The sequence below is a fragment of the Lupinus angustifolius genome, chromosome LG17 (assembly GCF_001865875.1).
Source record: "Lupinus angustifolius cultivar Tanjil chromosome LG17, LupAngTanjil_v1.0, whole genome shotgun sequence".
In the NCBI taxonomy this organism is placed as follows: domain Eukaryota; kingdom Viridiplantae; phylum Streptophyta; class Magnoliopsida; order Fabales; family Fabaceae; genus Lupinus; species Lupinus angustifolius.
This window is the reverse complement of record NC_032025.1, coordinates 9,933,222-9,943,141: the sequence shown is the minus strand read 5'-3', so window position 1 is coordinate 9,943,141 and position 9,920 is coordinate 9,933,222. Positions and strand designations below refer to the sequence as shown.

Here is a 9,920-nt window from a genome sequence, read left to right as displayed (position 1 = left end):
AATGGATGGACTGATAAGAGTTTCACCGACTTGCTTGCACTTCTGAAGGATATGTTGCCGGAAGATAATGTGCTCCCTTCTCGAACCTATGATGCAAAATAAATGTTACACTTCATAGGCATGGACTGCACTAGGATACATGCTTGTGAAAATTATTGCATCTTATTTTTAATGAGTATGCTTCATTAAAGTTTTATTCTAAATGTAATGCATCACGATATAAGAAGGAAGACTCAATTCTCAAAAAGGTTATATGGTATTTTCCCATCAAAGCAAGATTCAAGCGTATGTTTAGCAATGCCAAAGATGTAAAGAAGTTGACATGGCATGATGAAGAAAAGAGTAAAGATGGCAAGCTTCGGCATCCTACAGTTTGTCCTTAATGTAGAGAAATTGATCACGACTATCCTAGTTTTGGTCAAGAATAAAGAAATCTACGGCTCGCATTATCAACGGATGGAATTAACCCATATAGTGTTGAAAGTTGCTCCCATAGTACATGGCTAGTGATGTGGCGATATACAACTTACCTCATTCTCTATGCATGAAGCGCAAATATGTAATATTATCTATGTTAATTTCTAGACCTAAACAACCAAGAAATGACATAGACATATATTTGGCTCCATTAATTGAAGACTTGAAGAAAATGTGGGAGACAGACATAAATGTATATGATGCGTATAGGGAAGAACGCTTCAACTTGAGGGTTTTGTTGTTCGACACAATTAGTGATTTCCCTACATATGGTAATTTGTCTGGATATAGTACAAAAGGACATTTTGCATGTCCTGTATGTGAAGACAATACTCATTCAATAAGGTTGAAACACTATAAGAAGAATGTCTTCTTTGGTCATCGTAGATTTTTTTCCTTCAGATCATCACTATCGACGATGGAGAAAAGCATTTGATGGAAACAATGAAGAAGGTCATGCTCCTTTGCTATTGACAGGTGACCAATTAATTCAAAAGCTAAAGGGTTTGAATACTAACTTTGGTAAACCTTTTTCAAAAGAAATTGTCACAAGTGGGTGGAAGAAAAGGTCAATCTTCTTTGAATTGCCATATTTGAGTTCATTATATGTAAGACATTTCCTCGATGTTATGCATATTGAAAAACATGTGTTGGAAAGTCTCCTTGGTACCTTACTCAATGTCCCTGGTAAGACCAAAGATGGATTGAATTCAAGGTTGGACTTGGTTAGTATGGGAATAAGAAAGGAATTGGGGCCGATAATGAAGAGAAAACATACATTTCTACCTCCAGCGGCTTATATTTTGTCGAGGAAGGAGAATATGGAATTTTGTAAATTTATTTATGGTGTTAAAGTTCCAGAAGGGTACTATTCCAACATTCAGAACCTCGTATCAATGGAAGACCTCAAGTTAAAAGGTCTTAAGTCTCATGATTGTCATGTACTTATGAAGCATTTCTTGCCTATTGGAATACGGTCAATTCTACCTAAAAAAGTTCGAGGAACCATAACTAGGTTATGCTTCTTCTTCAAGGAAATTTGTAGCAAAGTGATTGACCCTGAGAAATTACCTACATTGTAAAGACAAATTATTTTGACTATGTGTGAGCTTGAAATGTATTTCCCACCTTCTTTTTTGACATAATGGTTCATCTAAGCATTCATCTTATTCGAGAGACATAACTATGTGGCCCTTCCTATATGAGATGGATGTACCCCTTTGAGTGTTATATGAAGACATTAAAAGGATATATGAAGAACGATTAAGACCAGAGGGTTGTATTGTCGAGTGATATGTTGTTGAAGAAGCTCTTCATTTTTGTACCGGATACCTTACCGATGGTGTTGTCATGGGTATTCCAAAGCCTCGATATGCAAAAAAAATTTGGTGAAGGTATTACTGGGCATGAAATATTGACTATAACAAGAACCAAATTGGAGCAAGCGCACTTATATGTTTTACATAATGCCGACGAGGTTGAGTCATATGTTGAAACACACAAGGATATGTTAAGGAAGTGTTACCCAAGTAAGAATGAAAATTGGATTTCCAAATAGCATAATCGATGTTTCATAAAGTGGCTAAAAAATCACATTGATGATGAGTTGAATATAAATGTACATTCGATTTCTGAAAGATTGAAATGGTTAGCCAATGGTCCAAGCCTTCATGTCTTATCCTACACTGGTTACCTAATTAATGGGCTCACATTTTATATGAAAAAACAAGATGATCAAAGTAAATTACAAAAGAGTGGTGTGACTCTTGTTGCTCAAACTTTACACATGCCAAGTGCAAAAGATAGAAACTCAATATATGCGAACATGTCATACTTTAGAGTGATTGAACGCATATGGGAATTGGATTACACAATGTTTTGGATGCCGGTTCTTTATTGTATGTGGGTTGATAACAACAATGGCTTCCGAGTTGATGAGTTAGGGTTCATGCAAGTGGATCTTAATAAGCCAAGATATAAAGATGATCCATTTATTCAAGCATCACAAGCTCAACAAGTATTCTATGTTAGTGATCCAGCTGATATGAAATGGTACATTGTTCTTTTAACTAACAAAATAATCATCAATAATATTGATGACCAAGAATATGAAGATATTGATGAAGATGATCCTTTTTTGGGACATATCTGTCGCGTGAGAGCGGACCAACTGCGGATGATGATTTATATACAAGAGATGATCACGATGAAGGGCATTGGGTAAATCAATATGCTTTTCCAAACAAGGATGACCCTACAAGAAAAAACAATCAAAGAAAATGAAAAAGTATATGCAAGTACTCTTTGTATAATTATAGCTTAATTTTGATTGTTTGTAATTTGTATAATATTGTTAATTTCTTTATAATTTGTGTAACGTTTTTATTTGTAATTATGTACTCTGTCAAAATATAATTGGCATGATATTCATTGTTTGTATTATAATGATGTTTAATAAAACAAAGTTCTGGCATGTATTAATATGTTTGTTTTGTTCAGAATGCATAAATATTTGTGATGTTGAGAATGTATGTTCTTCTAATAAATGTATATGCAGATATTAATTTATATAAATCAATAGTGAATTCTAGGGGAAGCCCTGACATGCGTTGTTATAAAGGATAACTACAACATCGGTTTCTATAAAAAGCGTTGTTGTACATTATTAATACTATTATGTTAAAAAAGAAAGCGCCTGAATATGTTGTTATACATCTAAAATAAGTGTTGTTGAACGGTAACTCTGGCGTAGTGGATTGTAGCGAGCTGACCCTTATAATATTAAAAAAAAATTATTCAAAATTTAACTTATTTAATCTATTTTTAGATAATATGTAACATTTCATATCAATGTAGAACTTTTTTAACACATTTATTATGTACAATTCAACCAAATCATATATAATGTCTTATATATGTTTGAGTTAAGACGTGATGTCAAGTCCACTTATAAGATTTTTAACATAACTCATTTATCAAATCTCTCATTTCTATCAGACTCTCACTTCCTAACCAATATAATTTCGGATTTTATTTTAGTATATAAATCTTTGAACGCTATCAAAAAATACCATTCAATTTATAAGAATGGTAGTATATAGTTTTATATATCAAAGTATAATCATCATCCTAATATGATCATTGCTTAATATATGTATTAATATTTTTTATGTTCATTATCAACACCTTCATTATACACTAGTGCGAGTTAAATTTAGTTGTATGTAGTTCTCCATGATAAAAATTATGTTGAATTTTAGTTTTGTTGTAAAAGTTATTGTTTTTATTATATTTTTGTTGTGAAAATTAAGAAATGAAAAATGTAATCTATATAGTTTAAATTTCTTCTCATTTAATTTGATACATTATTTTATTATTGTGCTTAAAAGGATATTTTACAAAATAGGGCAAATAATATAATATTTCACTTTATAAATTCATAGTATTATTATGTTGTAAAATAATTTTCATCTAAGGCTTATTAGCAAGCCAAAAGTCCCAAAAAATAAAATATAAACGATAAGAAAAATAGATAGCCCGAATTCACGAGGGTAAGCGCATCAGGAACCCAAATTTAATGTAGTCTCATCAATCCAGACTGAAAAGTCTAAAATTAATAAAAAGTGTCTCATTGCCCCATTTAGTTTCTAAGTTGAATTAATTATTGAGTAATGTTATATTCTCCTTCTAACTTCTACAATTATTTCAATTGAGTGTACTTTGAATTATTAATTTTTTGTATAACCAAGTATATTCCTTTACCATTTGGATAAGGAACTATTCCTTTTTTGGGTACATTGTTGTATTTCTCAACAAGTGTCGCTCTAACCTTTGATATTTTGGTCTACCCAAAAATCTAGTGGAGCCTTAAACAACTTGGTCAATACCTTATATGTGAATTATTTAATTTATTGCCTATATTACATAGCCTATTTGATTTTTCCTTATTTATTCCAGTCAACTCTGTATTGAATTATTTAACTTATTATCTATATTACATAGTCTAATATCTATTTAGTGAGGCGTTAAGTGTTTTAAACCATAAAAACATATATCCTCTATATATATATATATATATATATATATATATATATATCATTTTTATTAAAAACAAATAATGACTATTAATAAATGAGTGATATATATGTAAAAATATAATTTTATCTGACATTTATTTACAAACTAAAAATAAAAAAAGGTTGAATCGGTATTCTATCGTTTTTTGAAATTTTATATAATCAAATAACTATTTTTACTCATTTATGGGTATTACATTAATTTTCAAAATTTTATAAAATCGCTAACGATTTTTTGTCCATAAAGGATATTATAATTATTTTTTAAATTAAATGAAATATTCTTACTCTACTAACAAGTTTTATAAACACATTCTTGCCACTGTATTAAAATATTTTTATCTCAATCATTCATTTTTAATTGTTTATACATCTCATAACTAATTTTATCTAATTTGATTGTTTGATTCTTAATCAACACTTATAAAACATTTGATTACTAAAGATTTTATTTTAATTAATTCACCAATGTTAAAAATCATTAATAAAAGCTTTTGATCATCGACAATTTTTTTTAATTAAATAATCAATTTTAATTTAACAATTATAGGCTTTACACAACTCACTAATACAAATAAAGGGAAAAAGAATTATAAAATAATAATGGAGAAAGATTTGAGGAAAAGTGAAAAATCCAAGAAAAAAATAAAAAATCATTGGACTAGCCAACATGGACGCATGGACTTAGCAACAACATGGATGTTTCTGGACACATGAATGATTCCCTCATGTTATACTTCATTTTTCTAGGTCATCTCTATTCCTAGGATAATATTCTACATGTAATTAGGTAATCTTCATTATTTTTTATTTTATTTCTATATTTTCCTATTTTTTAAGTTTTATAACAATAATAAAATAAAATAATAATATATAGTTTATAATAATAATAATAAAATAATATCCTAGTTTCTAATAATAGTAATACAGTTATGAGAGTGCAAAGTGTCAAGGATTGCATTAGCAATGGTTTGCCTATGTTTTGATGAAGACAAAGAATTAGTTAAAGTTTGAAGATGGTTCAACAATCAACATGCCGATGGCTCAAGTGGTGACTTATTAAACTTAGGTTATAATTCTTTATTATCTTTTTAGAAGTCTACTATGTTTGTCATAGATATTGAGTCTAGATTAAGTAAACCTAGGTGTGAGTCTCACAAGACTTAATAAAGTAATCAATCCACTAAAATGAGATATCATCTAGAAATACATGATAAGTAGGTTCATGCATTTGAATACATTGATTTTGTGCATTAAAGGCATTATATTTGGAAATCATGTATTGCATGAGCATATGTCATATAGGTAGTTTACCACGCATTAACAAACTAATTTTCACACTGTTTAATCGATTAAGGTAACCCGTTAATCGATTAACAGATTAACAGAAGTGCAGAGAATAGCAGTATCAACAGAAAACTGAAAAACTGAAAACAGTTGAAAACAATTATTTTCAAACAACCCGTTAATTGATTAAATGGGTACTTAATCGATTAACTGGGACTTTAAACAGTTTTTTATTTAAACTGAAATCTTAGCATATGTGGCATAAGAACCAATACACTTTTACATCATTCTCTCTGCATATTTTCGAGTCACTCACTGTCATATCTAGACAAAATATTGCATCTTGAATTAGGAAAAATATTAGATCATGCTCAGGCTTTAGTTTTCATATTCATATTGCATGATTTTTTGAAGAGCTTTCTTGCATCATTCTTATGTTTCTTGAAAAGAAAAAGAGATAGTTTTTTTTATGATTGCATATTTTCAGAAACCTCATGCATGTTTTTTTTTATGATTGCATATTTTCATAAACCTCATGCATGAACATTCATATTAGACTAGGACGTCTTGTGAATTCTTGCTTAGGTTTTAGGCTTTGATCTTTATTGTAATATCTGAGTATTAAGTACTCATTCATAACTCAAAGCATTATTATTCAAGGATTGGGAAAATCGTAGCTGCGGTTAGGTAAGGTGTTCTTCACAAAGACTTGGAGGTCTTGGGATAAAGAACGATATCTTGACTGGGGCCGAATCGAGTAAGAAAGGTTTTCTTGGGAGGTGGTTTTGGGAAAGGTCAAACCAAGGGTGACGAAGTTCTTTGGGTTCCAAGAAATGAGAGTTTGAGTCTTGTAATTAGAAGCGTGTATGTAACGTACATTGTGTTCTATAGTGAAGAAGGAAAATCTCCCAGATCAGAGGGGGTGACTAGATGTAATTTTGCAGTGGACAGCAAAACGAACCAGGATAAAATTCATGCACAATCTTTTCTATCATTTTCTCTTTTATATTTCAAGATGTTTTAATGCGAACTTGGAGCTAATATTTTGCATGCTTGTTCTTTGCTATGTTCTTGTTAATCTTGCATAAAAGTATATGTTGTATATTTGTTTGTGTGTTAGTTAATAACTGTGCAAGAAGTTGATCTGGTCATTCTGTTTCTGTTACTGGTTAATCGATTAAACCTCATCTTCTCATTCTCATGATCACATTATTATTTTTGAATTGAACCTCAACCGAAGAAGCAGCCACATACAATGTAGTCCATTTAGGAGCCAATCCATACGGCAAAACGGACTCCACCAAAGCATTCCTGAGTACGTGGACTAAAACCTTTGCCTCGGCAAAACCCACCGAAATTCACGTGCCACATGGATGGTTCAAGTTTGCAAGTGGTGTCATCTTCAAAGGGCCTTGTGCCAACAATACTATTTCCATAACATTGATGGTGAGTTGGTGGCTCCCTCCTATCATAAGGGAAATGGAAAGGCCGAAGACTGGCTTCTTTTCGAGAGTGTTAACAACGTTTTCATTACGAAGGTGTGCTTGATGGCCAAGGCGCTGCTTTGTGGGATTGCAAGCATTCTTGCAAAGGAAATTGCCCAATCGGAGCTACGGTATATACATTAGAGTCAGACTCTTCTTCAATAATGAAGAATATCCATATTCCTTTATGAAATAGTAAAGTAAAAGTAACTTCTTTTTTCTTGTGTGATATTGTTCAGTCATTGAAATTCAGCAATTCCAAGAACATTGGTATTAGTAGGTTGACCTCGATTAATAGTCAAATGTTCCACATAGTATTAAATGGATGTGAGACCGTGAAAATTGAAGGCGTAAAGATCGTTGCCAACGGAAATAGCCCTAACACTGATGGCATCCATGTATAAATGTCCTCGAACGTCAAAATCCTCAAATCCAAAATTAGAGTCGGTGATGATTGTGTCTCAATAGGCCCCGGTTCAAGTAACTTATTGATTGAGAATATTGAATGTGGCCCAGGACATGGAATAAGGTATGCTTATTTTTTAACAAATAATACCATATGCAAATTCTTACCTGTGTCAAATAATTTTCCCCCTCATAATTCAGTATTGAAGATTATCCTAACCCTTCAATATTTTTGATAAAATAAAAATATATAATTCCCTTTTTCCCTCATAATTTAGTATTGAACATGATCCAAACCCTTCTTGGAGGTTTGGGATCCTCCCTCGTACTAAAATATGAGAGAGAAAGAAGGTTTGAAATTTTTTTAATATTATTTTATTAAAAAACAAGTAAAATCTCTACTAGTTCTTGAATTAGGATTGAGATTCTAGTAAAGCAAATGAAAGTTTATAACTTTTAAACTTTTTTATTTAAATAATATGAATTTGTATTCACTAGAGGTTCTTTTGAGAATTGGTTTTTGGAATATAATGGAAGGAATGAAAAATTTATAATCATAAAATATACTTGTAAGATCAAACCCTTCTATTTTCTTTCCTTCACCTCCAAAAAAATTTACTCGCAAACTAACATGTTGAAATGAATTTATCTATTTATACTAATTCATGTAAAAAGCCTATTTGAAATGAAATGAATTTATCTATTTATACTAATTCATGTAAAAAGCCTATTTGAAATGCTAGTCTGAAACTATAGCGTTCTAAATAGTGGATAATAGGTATTTATATATTTTCACCATATGTATAAGATAAATTTTTGTTGTATTTTGTAGCATCGGAAGCTTAGGATGGAATAAGAAGGAACCTGATGTACAACATGTCACAATTAGATCAGTTATATTCATCGGGACTCAAAATGGTGTTAGAATAAAGTCTTGGGGGAGACCCTCCAGTGGATTCGTGAAGGAAGTCATTTTCCAAAATGCAACCATGGTCGATGTCCAAAACCCCATTCTTATTGACCAAAATTATTGTCCATCTAAAAAGAATTGTCCTAGTCAGGTTAGTTTCATATTTGGAATTGATTTCTATAAGTTGCATTTTAGAATATAAAGTACATAATTAGGAGAGCATATTTTCTATCCCACCTAACAACAAATATGGCTCTCATGATTATGATGGTTGACTTAGAAATAAATTGTTGTGAAGATAATAACTCATGGTTTGTTATATATGTGGAAACATATTATCTTTATCACAAAAAGTGAGCTGATTTTGTTTTTTTCTTTTGATTTTTGGTTGCCAAAATGAACAGGTCTCTGGAATCAAAATCAGTGATATTACCTATGAAGACATTCATGGAACATCTGCAACTCAGGTTGCTATGAAATTTGACTGCAGTTCTACTAATCCATGTAAAGGGATAAGGTTGGAGGATATAAAACTCACTTACAGGAATCAAGTTGCTCAAGCTTCTTGTAAGCATGTTGGTATAAGCGATATGAAATCAGTTCAACCAGAGAGGTGCTCGTAAAGCAAATGTGCTAAGATTACAATTTTTTTAGAATACTAATATATCATTCCTACAAATATGAGTGTATGAGTGTTGCTTTTGTAGCCCATTGGGCAGTGGCCCCTGAGCTTGTAATTGGTATTCGAATTATAAAATTATTTGAACCAAAATTAATCATTGATAAATAAATTATTATTGACATATTTAATTTTTTTTTATGTTATGTTGTAGGATAGTTTGTATAAAAATATATTTTATTTTAATTGTGTAGAATTATAAATTGAGTGATTGTTGAGTCAATAAATAAAAGCTTATCAGTGTGGCTTTCGTAACCCCATTTGGCACTGGCGCCTAGCCTTATAATTAGTAGTGGAATATATAAAATTATTTGTTTGAAAATCAATTAATAATAAAAAAATTATATCACACGTGTTATTTTACTCATGTTACGGGATGATTTATATGACAATATAGATTTTTCTTTTATTTATATGCAATTATAAATTGAGTCATTCCCGAGTCAATAAATAAGTGTATGAGTGTGGCTTTTGTAGCCGAATGAGCAGTGGCGCCTGGCTTTGTAATTGGTATTAGACTATATAAAATCTAGATATTTCATGATTATTGTAATTCCTCTATGTATATTTGTAGCAAAGAGAACAAGGATATGCATATTGTT

General features: G+C 30.8%; 1 pseudogene; it reads left to right on the top strand.

Annotated features, from left to right (window-relative positions):
• On the top strand, positions 7,068–9,262 carry LOC109330853 (annotated as a pseudogene).